At 43.8% G+C, this 17759-nt stretch overlaps 1 protein-coding gene across 2 annotated transcripts in view; it reads right to left on the reverse strand.

Moving 5' to 3' along the window:
- Nucleotides 1-17759, reverse strand: part of GLDC (glycine decarboxylase) — a 192215-nt gene that overhangs the window by 145123 nt on the left and 29333 nt on the right. The window contains exon 1 of one of the 2 annotated variants that reach the window (XM_029614136.1): nt 2181-2199. The exons of the other annotated variant lie outside the window; for it this stretch is intronic. The gene's annotated coding sequence lies outside the window, so the exon portion shown is untranslated. Of the gene's footprint in view, nt 1-2180; nt 2200-17759 lie in introns of those variants that run through there. 2 annotated transcript variants of the gene reach the window in all.

The following is a 17759-nucleotide window of genomic DNA, read 5'->3' on the forward strand; positions in this document are numbered from 1 at the left end:
TTTATTTCCCTCCATGGTTTTTCTGCCAATATATTTCTTTTGGACTGCAACAGATCTGTAAACAATCACAAAAAAGCTTCTCCTTAATACACAAAGGCATTCCAATGCTGTTTTTTTTTTTAATTTTATTTAATTTATTTATTTTTAATACTGCCGTGCTAGGACTAGAGGTTGTATTAACTCAGTTACACTGTAAGGCATGTTACCTCTGATCCAATAGATCATTAATGCTGCATTATAATAATAAATCTGTCTCCTCCCACTGGATACTCCCTGCTTTCCATACCCTTTCTCAGAGTGTAATCTTTATCCCAATTAGCCAACACTAAAAGCAGGGCATCTTGGGGAAGTTGTTTACTTACATGGGGTGAAAAACCTCCAATTCAGACAAAAAGATCTGGGCTGAGGTTGAAATTATCGTCAAAATCCCTAATGTGATATTGTCTTTTTACCCTGTGCTCAACTAAAGTATTCTGAGAGACTCATCACAGCTGTAAATTCAGACATTCTGTATAGTTCTCAATTCTATTTCATCTTACAATGAGCTCTGTTTATCCAATAGTTCTGTAATAAATTGTTCTGGATGTTAAGGTCAGTCTGCATATCTAAAGTTAATAGTTTAGCATATCTAACACAGCAAAAAATGCAAGGACAAAAAAAATACCATAGTTAAATTCCCAAACCTTCCCTATTGAATGATGGATTTGAGAAATTGTGTAAGGATGCGTCTTGCATTAAACCGTTAGTTACCTGTAACCAGGGTTCTCTGTATACAGGATAAATCAGCCACCAGTGGGTAATATCAGACAGTGTTGAAACTGACCCAATTCTCAAAGGTCAGAAGTCTGAGTATATTTGGGATTTCACATGCAATTGCTGCCTAATGAGACCCTCCGTCTCTTTTATATCTTAAGCTTTAACTAAGTAGTCAACTCTCCAGGAAGGAGGCAGGTGGTAATGTATAGGATTATCCTGCTGCCCACAGAGAGCCCTAGTTACAGGTTAACAACTTTGCCTTCTCCAAGGAGGAAGATAAAGTCAGCCATAACCAACGGGGAGTCCCAAGCTACCAGGTGCCTTGTGAAGCACCCAGTGAAGGCATGGACTACTGGGTACAGAGAAAGCATCAGAAAGATATCCCACTATTGCCTCAATCTGCCATGCAGGAGGAAATACTGGCATCCAAGGCAGGCATGCGTCTTAAACTTAAAGACAAACTACCCATTCTTTATTCACCATCCATTACCGTACTTTCCTGAAAATGAACTGGAGAAAAACGAGTGGGAAAATAATGACTTTCCACCAATTTTCCCCATTTTTAATTATAATGCTGATAAAATTTCTGGGGAAAATAAAATAAAAACTGAAAAGGAAGGTCCCTAGCCATACTGCATACATATAGGATGCCATGCACAGCACCTGCTGTCACTGCTCTGAGCTGTCAGTACTCATGAAGGTAATGATGACCTGTACTCATGAGGGGCTCTTGCCACGCACTCCGCTTGACCTCTTCTAAAAGTGGTTTATGATCAGCACGGGATGCCTTTAGCCGTGCCTAGGCAGCAGATGCCAGTCCCCTGGATGCTGGGAATACACCACCCTAGCACTATATTGCTAAGCGTGGGAGCCAGCATCTTATGCTAATATTAAACCCTTCAAACATAATCTGAATCAGACACAAGTCATTTAAATATCAATTCTCATTGTATAAGAAAATGATAAAGGATGTTCACTGTTACCACCGTGTCATGATATAAACAAGAAAATGTTTGCAATATGGACTATCTACAAGTGACCATTTCATGCAAACAGACCCTCATAGGTGACTTTTGTACCTCTAAACCACAAGAACAGGCTATAGATTCTTACAATTGATTTAAATAAAAAGCAACAAGTAGTTGCCAGCTCCTAGTAATTACAGCAAATGGGGAAAGGATTCTCAAGCCTTCCTCCTTCAGGAGGAGAAAAACAAAAAAACTTTCTAATGTAAAATTTAGATCTGATACACAAAACTACGTATATATTCATGCAACTATGCCACAAGTGGTTAGTGCAATGGGCTGAGACACAGGGAAAAATCCCTCTTCCCCCACTGATTCCTTGTGATCTTGTGCAAATCACACTCTCCCACAGACCCCGGTGCCAACTAAGATAAGGTCTTTGGGACAGGGACTCGTTACCTGAATTCTACGGTGATCCATCCTGAGTATCATTTGGAATGACAGGCTTAAAAAAAAAAGTAAGAATCCTTCCACTACATGTGCCAATACAATTAGAGAAAGGATTTTGGAAAGCTACATTACTTCTTTCCAGTTTTCTGGAGCAGCAGCAATGTCAATGCCTGCACTTGACCTGGTTTCTTTCCTCAATTCAGCAAGCTGCATAAACCAGTTAGAGGCAGCCGGGTACCTGATCCGACAGAAAAAGTTCCACTTCAGTTCCTAGGTTCCATATCTTTCTCCAAAGTAAGTTTTGAATAAAAAAAAAAAAATGAGTCACTTGTTTACAGTAAAGGGCTTTGTCTGCTCCATATTCCTGATGAGTGTTTTTTTTCTCACGCTGAATTGGTCCAATAAGAACAGCTTTTAGCGTAAACTGAACAGCTAAGCCTGACAAGACTGCACGCTTGCAAGTGAAAGCAATTAATAGTCTTATCTCCCTCATTCTCTCTTCAGCAGCCTCCCCACCCCCACCCTCAATCCCCACCCCGTCTCTTGCCTCAGCAATCACCATATTTCCCCCATATGGCTGCAACTGGAGCCTTGCTGAAATGCTACAAAGGCTATTTCACAATGTGTTTGCGAGATAAAAAGCCAGAATTTTCCAGCTAAGGAGTCTCTTGCCTTCGCATCATCACAAGGCTGGAGTCCAAATCCAGTCTTAAAAAACAGGGGTGTACTTTCAAAAAGCTTCCTGGGGCATCAGTCGCAGCACTGTACTCTGAATCCGCATGTAACGAGATGAGGCCCATACCCAATTAGCAGCAACAGGATGCGGCTTGCATGCCGTGCGACCGCTGGGTACATCTGTGGAGCTTGGTTTAAGTCATGACTAGCAGGGGGCACTTTCTGGCAGCTCTGGGTTCTTAGCCCATCAAATCTACAGGAAACACCCAAGTCGGAGGTTATCACAGCTGTGTCCCTCTCTAGAAGCATTCTATTTATTTTATTTACTTAAAATTATTTCTAACCCACACCCTCCAAAGTTCGGCGTGGGGGAACAAATGAAGCGAAATCTAATGCCTGCTCACCTTATACAGCAAGTAGAGCAACAGCACAGGACAGTGCAACAAGCACAGGGACAGAGGTTCTGCGAGGTCAGGAGAGCTCTGGGCAGATCTGAGCTCACACATTACTGCATATTGGTAGTAATGGGGGGGGACGGGGACTTGACCTAGGGCTTAGCTTGTATAGAGGCTGGATTAATTGAAAGACAAACGGGTATGAAGGAAAAGAGACAAAAAAATGTACATAATCTGACAAGTATCAAGGACCACCATGGGGGTTTGGTTGCTGAAATACCAAGTTTTTAACCTCATGGAATATTTTTTATTAAAATAAAAGTATTTGCCAATGGACTAATGTAACATGTCCCTCTTTCTTGCACCTTTTATCCTAATGCAGGGTCTACTACAGCATAAAGATTTGCAACTCATTTTCATCTGTGCTACATCCGTACAGAGTGTAAACGTCGTGTCTCCAATCTGACACAGCAAGGCAGCTAAATAGCATTAAACTTGCACCATTTAGCTTTCAACGGCCTTTTATTTGAAGATAACTTTAGGTTGTCACTTACGGTAACAGTAATCACAAGTGATTCTCTTTAAACAATGCTAGCAGGTTCACCCACTCCTAGTTGTGCCGCAGCTTTACCATCAGTTGGTGTCCTGCTAAACACGAGTGACCTCCCCACCACCACTTAGGCTGATTCCATAGGGGACAGGTGTCAAATTAACTTTCCATTACAGTTGTACTTTTCTGAAAGGATGGGTCACCGAATGGAGAGACCCTCTTCCCACTTTTTCATATATGAACCTTTACCCACCATCCACATGTCCTCACTCTGGGAACACAACCGGAAAGCATCACCTGCCCTGCTGCCAACCACTGGGGAAGCTGGCTGAAGGCAAGAGTGCCACAGCTCTTGGTCATCCTGGTCGAAATAAACAGGAAATAAACAGACTGATGCTGGAATCAATCATGCATTATCTGCCTGCTTGTCAAAGTGCAGTGAACTGATTCAAAATTCATCTGGCCAGAAGAGTCATCCAAAACAGATGGTTATGTCAGTAATGAGGTTATTTCTCCCCATTAACTCTCCATCACCGTCCAGTGTCATAAACACCACCAAATCAGTCTGGTGACTTGATACATCTGCCTTATTTGCCATGATAGCATCAAGTATAGGCAAACAAAATGCTATGAAATCTATGCTTTCCAAAAATCATGCTGATACTCAGCAAATCAAAAAACAAAAAAAAAAGTTCCTTCACTTAATATAAGGCTAATGTACCAAGGTAAATTAAACTTCTGACACTTTCTACACACACTATTCGTGTTTTAGTGCATTTTTGTGCACTAAGCTTTTCTCAATTCAGTAAGGTTTTACAGCACAAATACAAGCAAACGTGTGTCCTAAATAACTGCACCTCCATGCTAATCCCATTTAAATGAAGGGATTAGCTATTACTCAATGCAGGGAGTCCTTTACAGCCCTGAAGACAAGCTCTATTTCTTGATGCTTGTGTAAACCCTGGGCAGGATGGATCCTTTACTTGGCACCCAGGGGCACATAGAAAGAATAGAAATGAACCCTTTCTGCTTAAAACACCTCTACAGTCTTCTATGTACCCCTCCCTTACTCCACAGATTTAGTCCGAGGCCAGGCTCCCATTTGTGGGTACGAACAATAGCTTTTATACCCTGCTTCTTTACAAACAAGCCCTGTTAAGAGGAGTGCTTTTAGCATGGCTCTGCTCTACCTTTGTGAGTGACATGGCAGAAGGGATCGAAGGTAAGATTTGTCTATTTGCAGATGATACTAAGATCTACAACAGAATGGACACCTGAAGGAGTAGAAAGCAATTTAAAAAAAAGCTTCAAGACTGGTTGAGGATTTGGCATCTGGGATTCAATGCCAAGAAGTAATCCAAAAGAGCTGTATGTGATGGGGGTGAAAAACTAATGCTCAGGGACTGGGAGCAGGACCTTGATGTGATAGGATCTGGTGATCTGAAGGCAGCGAAGGAATGTGGTCAGGCGATAGCTAAAACCAGAAGAATGCTGGGATGCACGGAGAGGAATAACCAACAGGAAAAAGGAGGTGGTGATGCCTCACCTGGAGTGTTCAGTGCTGGAGCTCACCTCTCAAAAAGGATAGAGACAGCATGGAGGCAATCCAGAAGAGGGCAACCAAAACAGGGTGGGGTCTGTATCAGAAGACTTATGAGGAGAGGCTGAAGGATCTGAAAATGGACACCCCGGAAGAGAGGAGGTGCAGGGGGGATATGATACAGACCCTTCAGATATGTAATTATGCATGAACTTCAAACCTATTCTGTTGGAAAGGAAACAGTAGAACTAGGGATCATGAAATGAAACTCCAAGGGGGTACAACTCAGAACCAACATCAGGAAATATGTTTTCATGGCAAGGGAGGTGGGTGCCTGGAATGCCCTTCTGGGAGAGGTGGTGAGGATGAAAACAGTAAACCAATTCAAAAGGGCATGGGATAAACACCGTGGATCCTTAAAGGCTTGTGGATAATGAAGAAAAGGGTGCACAGGGGTAACCTGCACAGAGCAACAGTTAGTACCCTTAACAGAAGGCATGGGGGATTACTTAACCAATTAGGCTGCAACAGCAACATTGCTTCCTGCTTTCATTGGGGGGGGGGGGGGGGGGGGGGGGGAGGAGACAGACTTTTACGATCTGGGGTACTGATACACTGACATTAGGGATAAAACACAGGTCCACGTCATGGCAAAGGTCAAAAGCAAAGCATGTTCAAGCATCATTGACTGAATTATCAGAAAATGTTGCTAGCAGTAGTTTGGTTATGGGTTTGACAGTTGCTTGTTTTTGATTGAAAGTATTACCATCCATAACATAAGGCATGGGGGTATGCTGCACGGATTGGCGCTTACTACCATAAACTTGCTGGGCAGACTGGATTAACCATTTGGTCTTTTTCTGCCAACGATATTATGTTTCTATGTCTCTGTACTTTAGCTCACAGCACTGACAGTTTACCCTGTCTTTGCATCCAATAAACACAGAAGAATAGTGGTTTCCAACTTCTTTACTGATAGCTTGATCAGATGACTGAATAATTTTTACACTTGCCTTATTTGAGTAGCAGCAATAAGAGAGCAGATAGAATAAACTTGTGACTTCACATCTTCTAGAAAAGTCTCAATCACTTTGGAAGCAATCAATCAATCCTTATTTACACTAATTTCTTCTTCTCCCAATCATTCAAATTCCTCAGAATATGTTAGTCCTGGAAATTCTGCACAGAAAATGGCAGAGAAAACCCTGACATACCACGAACAGAGCATGCACCATTCACGGCAAAGAGGAAGGCCCTGCCACACCGTGAACGGAGTACGCATCGTTCGCAGCGAAAAGGAAGGCCACCATGAGATACGCTCCACTCTCGGTGAAGATGAAGGCCCCAGTGAGAGTGAATGTGTGTGTGCATGAGAGGTGGAGAGGGGTGTGAGAGGAGAGGGGAAGAGGATGAGAGGAGGGGAAGGGGGAGTGAGAGTGAGAGAGAGCAGGAGGTGAGAGAGCAGGGGAGTGAGCAGGAGGGTATGAGAGAGAGCAAGGGAGGTGAGAGAGATGAGGGGGGATGCTTGAGTGTGGGTTTCAGAGAAGAGGGAGCCTATATGAGGAGATTGTGAAGGAGTGTGTATGTGTGTGAGAGATTGGGAGCTGGTGTGTATGAAAAAGGGAGTGTGTATGTGAGGGTGCTAGCCTGTGTGAAAGGATTGTGTATGTGTGAGACAGAGCCTGTGTGAAGGGGTGCATGTGAGAGAGACATAGATAGCCTGGGTGAGGGTGTATGTGTGAGAGAGAAAGAGCTTGTGTGGGAGTGTATGCAAGAGAGAGGGACCCTATATGAGAGGGTGTGTGTATGTGTACTAGAGAGGGAGCATGTGTGTGAGAGAGGGAGGGACAAAGGGACCCTGTATGAGGGGATGTGTGTGTGAGAGAGTGAGGGAGCCTATATGAGGGTGTGTGTATGTGTACTAGAGAGAGGGAGCATGTGAGAGAAGGGAGCCTGTGTGAGGGGCAGTGCTGAGAATGGTGTCAAACTCTGGGACTGGCGATAGAGTGGAAGGGGATGAGCCTAGAGGTGGAGGGGAGAGATACTGGCAGGTGGAGGAATTGGGGCCTGAGAGAGCAAAGTGGTCAGGGGAGTAGAGAGAGCGAGTGGAAGGGACACTTAGTGAATTTCTAGGGAAACTCTGCTCAGAAATATTTAAAATTCTGCATCTTTAAGTAATAATTTTTTCTATATTAATTTAAAATGTAATTACTTAAAGACTGTCATGTAAATTGTGATATTTTGACCAATAGAGTTTGCAGAATTTTAAGTTTTTGTGCGCAGAATTCCCCCAGGAGTAGTTAATTCAATCTTCCTTTCCCTCCTAATTTCTTAAGTCTTCCCACTGAAAGTATTCAGTCCCAATATGTAATCAGAACTTAGTCCCAGATTTAATATCTTCCAAGAAATCCTTTAACTCCTCAAACATCACCAGAAGGGTACCTCACACTCTCAATCTTGATTGTGTTACCTCCTTAGGCATCACCTGGTGGGCACTTCTCACCCCTTCATGATAAGACTTCCCTCAATAGCAGCAAAGTCCTTGTTTCCTTTACATTGCATCTTTTGCTTCTCCTATCAGTGCAGGTTACTGTGATCCCTTGCTTTAGATGGAAAGTGTAACACCTATCTTTCTGGATGACAGACTTCTCGCTTCCAAAGGTTTGGTAAGACTGAACTCCCAGGCACCATGGGTTATCAAATCCAAGTGGAAACAAATATTGGAATGAACTCAAAGGGAAAAATCAAACAAGAAGCTTGAAGGGTAGAATACAACTTCCTTGTCTCCACGCAGAGGAGATAGTTCAAAGACAGTTAATGCAAAAATATTCCTCTGCATCAGGTCACAAGACAGCGCTATACTCTGGAGATATAAAAAGACTGCCAGATTCATCTCCAACACATGATCTAACCTTGCACAGCGGATACCCAAATCCACTGTGAAGGGGGTACCAAGGCTCTCACAGGAAATTCTCAGAAATTGGCTTAAGAATCAGAAGACAAGCTTAAAGGCTGGCACAGACGAGTCAGCGGAGGCTGGTTCCTAAATGGGAAAACTTCCCATTAGGAAAAAAAATACACAGCAAGAAACAAGCAGCTCCTGGCTGCTTGAAAATCTAATCAAATATCCACAACTGTTACCAAGTTCCAAACTAAAAAGCCACGAGAATAGCAGGTGCAGTGAGATGATACAACAGCTAGGACATACCATCTGCATGATCCCACATGGGGAAGGAAAACCCAAACCTCTCTCAATTGTTTCCTCATTGAACCTCCCCAGCTTAATGGTATACTCCTTTGGTAAGTGGGAACCTAAGGTCCCTTACACTTGGAAGTGTTACCCCTGCGTCAGAGGTGAAGTAACTAACTCACATTTCTGGGACTAGTGTTAGTCTATAGTGCAGTGTCAGGGTGGTCCTGAGTGCAGGGGTCCACGCTGGACTCACATTCAGGATCCCTGTACCCAGAAATGACCACGCTGGCACAGCACAGACTACCACTAGTCCCAGAAATGTGAGTTAATGTTACTCCACCTCTGAAGCAGGGGTAACCATTTGTAAATTATCAAAAAGACAAAGCTAAGCACTGGGATAGCCAAGTCTCAGATTTCCAAGCCAGAGGAACTCCCTGAGCCCCTAATGCATTTAACACACACCCCCCCCCCCCCCCGCAAGAGGACACCTCATACTTATCGTGCAAAATACCTCCTCCTGTCTTCCTTGCAGGCCATTTAAAAAATGGTGGGGGTTCAGCTACGGACACAGACTTCAACTGAACCTTGCCATTTTTTAAATGGCTGGCGCAGAAGACGAGAGGCAAAATTGTACAACATAGGTAAGTATGGGAGTGGTGGAGAGATAGCAAGAGTTAGGAGTTTTCTGAACCCTAGGCAGAGTCCCTCTGGCTTAGGGGTCCCAGGGCTGGACCAGAGAGCCTTTTTTTTTTTTTAGTAAAAGAACTCGTTAATTGTAAAGTGAAAAGAAATGCATTGTCAGTGTGCCTGAGGAAAAAAAGTGTGCTAAGTTTAGTACACTTGTTCAAATATAGATGTATATGCATACTATTTACTTACTACATGACTTCACTTTTCTTAGCATGTGCATTAGATTTTGGCACACATTTATTCACATTTTATTTCATTAGGTTATGTTCGCAGCATTTCAGTCAAACCGAAGAGTTAAACTTGCACTGGGCACCTCTGAGAAATTCATACCTTAACCATTACAAGTCTCATTATCTAGATCATTTGGGCTCACCCAAACAATGTTTTGTTATATAATGCTCATAACTTCAGGAAAATCATTCCCTCGGCGGTTGTTTAAAGTACTGCATTACCCCTAGAAGCGCACATCAATTATCCCATTATGTGGGAAGGGAAGGAGTTGCTCATTCTGGCTGGCCTCCCCAAAACAAAGGTGAATAGAAGGAAACATCTAGAACTATGCTCTCAGCCAAAGGCAACTGGTACCCACTGTGGCACTTTCTACCCTGCTGGACTTAAAATGAAGGCCCTACCTCCTAGAATGTTTGAGAGTGCCGCAGAACCTCTGCAATTGCGGAAGAAAATCGCAGCCGCTTATGGTCAAAAGCCAATCATTGCAAAGACTCTAGACAGGTTATCTGTAGATTCTGAAGTTGATGCCTGGACTACTGTCCACACGGCCCTGCACTTTTGCTGTGTGGGTGCAATCCTTTCCGTGGTCGGAAGCTTTCCTCGTCTTGTCGGTCCCTTTCCAACATTAGGGTCAGCGGCTGCTGCACTGGCTGAGAGTGGGCAGCAACGCTGCAAATGTGTTATTTGTGGGCAGCATGTAGGCAAAGTGTCCTATTACAAATGAGATTCATATGCTGTGATATTTCATGGGCTGGATAAGAGTGAGAGATGCCGTGTCTTACATAAGATGTCAACGCTGTGCACAGCACTCCTACATTTCAGTGCATGGGTGTGCTGCATGCCTTGCAGGGTGGGGAAGGGGGGCGGGGGAAGTCACTTGTTTTGGGTTGCAGATGTCACATATGGTGTATGGCCAACTATATGCGGCTGGGTGTACAAGGCAGTGCATGTGTTTTTGCAAAGTAGCTGTATGTCAGTACTGTGAAGTGAGCTGCTATTTCTAAGTTCTAGTTTTATTTTTGCATGGTCCACCCTTCAAAGTTGGGGGAGAAAATGCATGTCACAACTTAATCCATGAAAGGGATGATTCCCCAAAGCACAACCTACTTTCTCTAGGTCTGACCTTATTGCTTAATCTTTATGCACCAAGGTGATATTCTCCTAAATTCTTCCAAACTGCATAGCAGGAGGAGATTATCTCCCCTTGGATTTGCTGCTCGGCCAGGTTTTCAGAATATCCATAATGAATATATAGGTGGTATCTACATGCACTGCCTCCACTGGACTATCTAATGTCAGAGTGCATCTGACCAGAGCCTTTAACAGACTATGTAGCCCCTCTTCTGGTATTTATCTTTGAAAGCAAGTATTACACTCCGTCCTGGGGCTTAGATCCTTTGCAGTCCCAAAAGCCTCAAGGTGTAGATTCTCCAAAATTGGCTGAGGCGGGGAGGATAGAGCTCCATGGTCCAATACGTAGTAGGTGAACCTTTTCTGTGGGTGTCACTCGGTAAATGTCATAACCAGACAGGACACACCGGGTGAGTGTTCCAACTTACTACACTGCTGCAGATCTTCAATAGTAATTATTTGGCACTACACAGTTCTTGAATACATCCATTTCTCCACATTCTTTACCTATGTACATTGTCCCTCAGGAGCTAGGGTCCTGAAATTCTCAACCTCCAGGGCATGGCAAATAAAGTGAAAATCCCAAGTGGGCCAGGGTATCCTAGACATAGAGAAACTCCTTTTGAGAAGGGATTGGGCCTAACACTTCACAGCTTCCAATCTTCCCCTCTCATCCCAAGGTGAAGGCTCCAGTGGGAGGTGTCCACGTGAAATACTCTTACTCAAGTCTCCTCTCCAGATGGCAACATAAGATCTCCTCCACTCAAGGGGGGAGGGGGAGACGCTCCTTTCCTTCCCCACATCGGAGCAGGAAAGGTAGTGGCAAACATTTCCTGCCAAACAAACATTTCACACACAAAGGCAAAATTGGAGCAACCCTGCAGCAAGTCACCGCTGTCCATCCACTGGACATGAGTTGAGTCAGCAAGTCTTCTGCACTCCTACCCTTCCCTTGCCAGGACTAGGGATTTGCAAGACTTCAAGCCATCTCTGAACTCAAAGCTTGAGACAACCCATCCAGACAGGTTGTGTACTGGAAAGGTATCCGTGTCTTTCCTGCTCTTTGTACCAGGACACTGGGACATAGCACAGGAATAGGAAAAGTAAAAAAAACAGCTCCTACCACTGTTCCCTCTAAGCTGCATGCATGTGGGCGTGCACAAGAAGTCCCATTATTTGCATAAAACTGGCTTGATTTGCACAAATTTAAACTCCTCTTATACAAAGTTGCATAAAAGGTTTTACACACACACAGCCCTTCAAACATTAGAGGGAACACTGGTTCCTGCAAATTATCTCAAAATACCACACTATTCTGTGACCCCTTCCAGCAGCTCACAGGCAGGAGCCCAGCAGTGCAGCCACCACAGACGTTGCTGCAGCCGTGGTATTGCTCCCTTCCTACACTTTCTACCCAAGTTCTTAACTAGGGCCATCTAGTGGAGATCCCAACGTGTCACAACAGCTACATCATTTAATACAGGCTTGGTAGATCCTTGGAGGCTTGCTCAAGACCAGTTTTTCTTTTTGACTTCATGAATTTTATTCTCATACCGATTGTGTGTCTAAATCTTTGTTTCCCCAAAGGAATGCAGACCCTATTTTAGGGCCTGGTTATGTTTTTTCGGTCTTCAACCATTCCCGAAGTGGTAACTCTGTGGAGGCTCAATGCTGTGCTTCTGCAGGACCTTAGTTTGTGTGAATGTGTTAGTAAGGTATCATTTTCTTCTATAACAATCGAAGTACAGTCGGGGGGACTGATGTGCAGACATGAAGGAAAAAGCACAGGACTGCTTCCACGGCCCAAGTCTATAAGCACTGACTGATACATGGGAGTAACCTGCACAGCGCAGCAGACAGTACCATGGGAGGCTTGCTGGGCAGACTGGATGGACCACTGGTCCTTTTCTGGCATCATTTCTATGTTAAGTAATTTAGTGTGACAGAGTGGAATGCTTATAAACCTTCACAGGGGTGAAACTACAGTGTGATAATGAGAAAACAAGCTCTTTCCATATTGCTTATTGCTCCAAATATTACAGCTGTGGGAAACTACTGGAGCAAGATATTCTCAGGCCTTACTATATCGTTTTTAACCTGCTATGGCTTGTTCTGCAAACGCTAGACTGACCTGCTATGCAGGCCACGCTTATCTTTTCAAGTACCAGATAAAAATAAAACGGTCTCTGTTCAGTGGCACAGGTCTTCTGCTCCTTTGTGATTCATTCTTTTGATTTGTAGGGAATAAGGGTATGAAGGCGGCAATTTTCAAGGCTTCAGGCAGGTGCCAAGTCCATGTGTACGTCGGACGGTAGGATTTTGCAGCAGTTCTGAAAGGGAAAGTTATGAGCACACTTTCCCTTTGAAAACTGCCCCAAGAAAAAAGGTACTTGCAGAGCTGTGCACCTTTCTGGCCAAAACTGTATACGTTGCCTCTCCTGGCCTAACCCCACCCTCAGAACACTCTCCACAAACATGCAGACAAAATTAGACTTTCTGTGGAACCCAGCAAACGCTCACCTGCACAGAGTAAAGGCCATTCTCAGTCTTTTCACCTGGGTAAATGGCTTTTGCAAACTTTCCTTTAAACGTGGTGCTGAGTTACTTGAGAGCCAGGCTGGAAAGGCCGCTACCCTTCTCAGGTACTTCAGTTATTGCAGACTGCCAGACCACCACCTTCTCCAAAACTGTTACTAAAGACCTACCCTTCTGACATTGTGTTGTATCTGCATTTTATAATATTTTATGTGGAGAACGATCACTACCATGGGGGTTTAGAAAGTCTAGGAGCAGTATATGTTGGGATAGATGTAAATGAAAGATCAATGGACGGAGGTTTTGGACAAAGTCAACCCTGGTCTTGGCCTCAGTCCTGCAGTCCTTATATTCTGGGGTATGTAGTGTGACATGGGCACCTGTCAAGTTGTGTAATTTTAATGGGAGTGTTTCCAATGTATGCTGGCACTGCTGTCGAAAGCATTGGATCCTTAGACCATATGGATCTATTTCTGCACTGTTGATTTCTGGAATGAAGTGTCTAGTTCCCTTAATGTGGATACTTCCCTCCCAAAACAGATACTTTACTGGTTATTCCAGTTATGCTAAGCTTAGATATTTTGCTACCTTTAGCCCCTGCTGTTACTTGACTAACATCCTGAGACTTACATGTAGGACATGGGAAAGGCAGGGAAAAAAAAAAAAAAGGGTTAAGCAGCTTCGTAGTTTCTATTCCCAGAGAAGGGAGTTGTCTGATTTTTGTTTCCCATAGTAGCATATGGGAATAGGATGAAGCCCACAACCAATGTACAGACTCCTGCATCTCAATCTGTATTCTTGTATGTACAGCCATGTCCTGTTTTCAATCTGTCAGGCCGCTACAGTTAACCCGCGATTGGATGCGCGTTTGACGCGCTAGCGTTACCCCTTATTCAGTAAGGGGTCGAAAACGCACATCCAACCCCCCCCCCCGAACCTAATAGTGCCCGCAACATGCAAATGCATGTTGATGGCCCTATTAGGTATTCCCGCGCGATTCAGAAAGGAAAATGTGCAGCCAAGCCGCACATTTTACTTTCAGAAATTAGCGCCTACCCAAAGGTAGGCGCTAATTTTTCCGGGCACTGGGAAAGTGCACAGAAAAGCAGTAAAGACTGCTTTTCTGTGCACCCTCCGACTTAATATCATGGCGATATTAAGTCGGAGGTCCCGAAAGTTACAAAAAGTTAAAAAAAAAAAAATTTGAAGTCGGCCCGCGGCTTGAAAACCGGACGCTCAATTTTGCCAGCATCCGGTTTCCAAACCCGTGGCTGTCAACTGGTTTGAGAACAGACGCCGGCAAAATTGAGAGTCGGCAGTCAAACCCGTTGACAGCCGCCTCTCCTGTCCAGAGGCGCTATGGACGTGCTAGTGTCCCTAGTGCCTCTTTTTACCACCGGGCCTAATTTAAATAAATGCATTTACTGAATCGCATGCTCAGGAGAATGGCCTGAGCGCGCGCCAGGAGAGCGGGCATTCGCCTGCTCTCCCGCAGACCTTACTGTATCGGCCCGTTAAAAAGGTGTGTGGTCTTCGGTCTTCCCAGGAATCAGGAAGCAAAAGGGAATGCAGTTATTAGAAAAGGCTGCATTTATTAAAGTATGTGAATATGCATCACTGATAAAGGAATCGGGGACACAAGTGATACGTGTTCTCAGGGACATGAATATATGGTCTTTGCCTTTTCAAATACCAGTAACTCCGTTCCTTTTTGCTTACTGATTCCTGGGATAAACAGTGTGTGGCCTTCTCCACTTTCTGATCTCTTTAATTTTTATATTTATTGTTCTTGCAACATTCTTAAACTGATTTCCTTCAAAAAGGTAAAATATCTAGACTTCCTGAAGGCAATGGCCTTCAGTACTGAATCGGCAGTTACTCCCTGTCAGACCAGCAGGTAAATCTGAGGTATGTCTGCTTTGACAGCATGCCAGTTTTTAAATATGCAAGTCTGCACAAATAAAACGATCATGTAAACACTGATAATACCGCTGAAAAGAAAAACAAACTTAAAAGCCCAATAAAGCAATGCAAAAAATCTTGCAATGCACTTGTTCAAAGATATTGCCACTCATGTCACATCACTCTCTAGATATCTATATCAGCTATAGACTTGCTGAGAGGTAATCTTGGGTGCTGCAGACCTAAGTTTTCAGTTAGAACATACTAATCGAACAGAACCTACATTGATGGAAAAAAGACAAACATTAAGTGTGCCTTTATTTTAACCATTTGCTTTTTATGAGGCGTTGACAGCGCTGCTAACTTCTGCACACACTCGGGCCCCCTTATCATGAGTAAGGCCACCACTAAGAGCTCATCTTCATAGGGGGAGGGATCCGGCATTAAATCTACTACAAGTCAATATCCAGGAGTCCTGCCTTACTCACAAAAGGCTCATCCAGAGGACAGCGGGCACTCCATGTGCCAGTTTTCAATTCTAGCTACAGCACACCACGGCAAACTTCTAGTCAGTCAAGCTGGTCTTCCAAATGCTGGGAAAGTGAACTTTAAAAAAAACAGGCTGCAATGTGTACGGCTCTGCTACTCTGGGAAACCGATGGGATTCAAAAGTTTGGAAGAAATGTCAAACAGCCCACAGAGACAAAAGGAAAGCGAAGCATACCCAGACCACGAAACTGCTATTCAGATTGTCTTACAAACTGCAGTACTGGGCAGGAACAGTGCTATGCACTTCTATTCAGATCTTAGCTTGCTAGGTTTTATATTGTGAATTTTTACCATTTCCTGTTTTATTTTACTTTACAACAAATTGCATTTTGTTGATTGTATCTAATATTGTAGCCGCCTTGAGCCTGAGGATACGATAGGTTATAAACATGAGAATAAAAGGTCTGTGTAAGGATATCTAAATCAGAGGACACTCATCAAGGAACACCATGATTTGTTTACAGTTTAGAGGTTGCAATTGCCTGGAACTGAATTTTATGGAGCAATTTCAGATCCTCAGAGTCTTTCCGGCCTACAAAAGGGGCATGAGGACTTGTGTACCAGTGCATCTGCATTAACTGCAACCCCACCACAGGCCCCCTCATTTTAGCCTAGCTTCTTACAGGGAAACAGGCTAAATAAGATGTCTGTCCCCTTCCCCCATGTTCCTCCAAGCCCAGCTTTCAATTTCATTCAAGTTTCTGTGACAGACTGAGCTAGGGGTCATTGGGTACTCTTAAAATTCCTGATCTTTTCTTTCCTAGAGGGAAACAGGCCAATTCTGTTCTAATTTCAGGAAGGTCAGAGTACATTGTGATGTCAAGAAAAAAAAAATGAAGTTCTGAAAGCCATCCTGCAATTGGTTAGTAATTACAAAAATTTCTGTACTAAAACAAATATTCACACATCTTCCTGCTCTGCAATGCTTTTAGCCCCTTCCTTCCCCCAGAAAGAGAAAGCTTTTGACTTTGTATATTAATGTACAGCCATTAAAATTAAAACCAAATATCCATTTCCACCCGGTGTTTTTGTCTGGCATGGGAAGGAGGGTGTAGTTTAAAATGAAAATGTTGGGATAGTATTTCTTTTGTGGGAGGGTAGAATAAGGGTAAACACAAGGATAAAAATGTCCACTCGAAAAGCTGAATATTTAGAAAAGAATCTGCAGTGCAAGGCCAGGCCTGGAACTGCCAATAGGCACACTAGGGGGTCGATGCAACATGAGGAAGCAAGACGGCCGCTGGCTTCTCCGCTTCCCTCTGTTCCCCCCCCCCCCCCCCCCCGTACATAAAAACACTTACAACCTTATGGCTTAGAAATGAGGCCGCAGTTTATTAACATAACCCAAGCCAGCAACGTGTTAATACAATAATCCAAAACATTACCCCCCTCCCCCTTTTTGTTGTGCTCCTCTTCACTTACCACCATGTCCCAATGGTAAGTCTGCTCCATCCCCCCCCCATGGCACCAGCGAGGGTAAGCATGCGGCCTGAGCTTCGCCCCCCCCCCCCCCCCCCCCCTTGCTCTTTAGGCCTTCCCGTGTAGCAGCCCCAAAACTACCTGATTGACAAACTGAAGAGTAGTAAATCACCTGGACCGAATGGTATACACCCCAGGGTTCTGAAGGAACTAAAAAATGAAATTTCAGACCTATTAGTAAAAATTTGTAACCTATCATAGAAAGACATGGTTTAATGGAACAAAGTCAGCATGGCTTTACCCAGGGCATGTCTTGCCTCACAAATCTGCTTCACTTTTTTGAAGGAGTTAAACATGTGGATAAAGGTGAACCGGTACATAAGAACATAAGAAAATGCCATACTGGGTCAGACCAAGGGTCCATCAAGCCCAGCATCCTGTTTCCAACAGTGGCCAATCCAGGCCATAAGAACCTGGCAAGAACCCAAAAACTAAGTATATTCCATGTTACCATTGCTAATGGCAGTGGCTATTCTCTAAGTGAACTTAATAGCAGGTAATGGACTTCTCCTCCAAGAACTTATCCAATCCTTTTTTAAACACAGCTATATTAACTGCACTAACCACATCCTCTGGCAACAAATGCCAGAGTTTAATTGTGTGTTGAGTAAAAAAACTCTCAGATTAGTTTTAAATGTGCCCCATGCTAACTTCATGGTGCCCCCTAGTCTTACTACTATCCAAAAGAGTAAATAACTGATTCACATCTACCAGTTCT

The sequence above is a fragment of the Rhinatrema bivittatum genome, chromosome 1 (assembly GCF_901001135.1).
Source record: "Rhinatrema bivittatum chromosome 1, aRhiBiv1.1, whole genome shotgun sequence".
Taxonomy (NCBI): Eukaryota; Metazoa; Chordata; class Amphibia; order Gymnophiona; family Rhinatrematidae; genus Rhinatrema; species Rhinatrema bivittatum.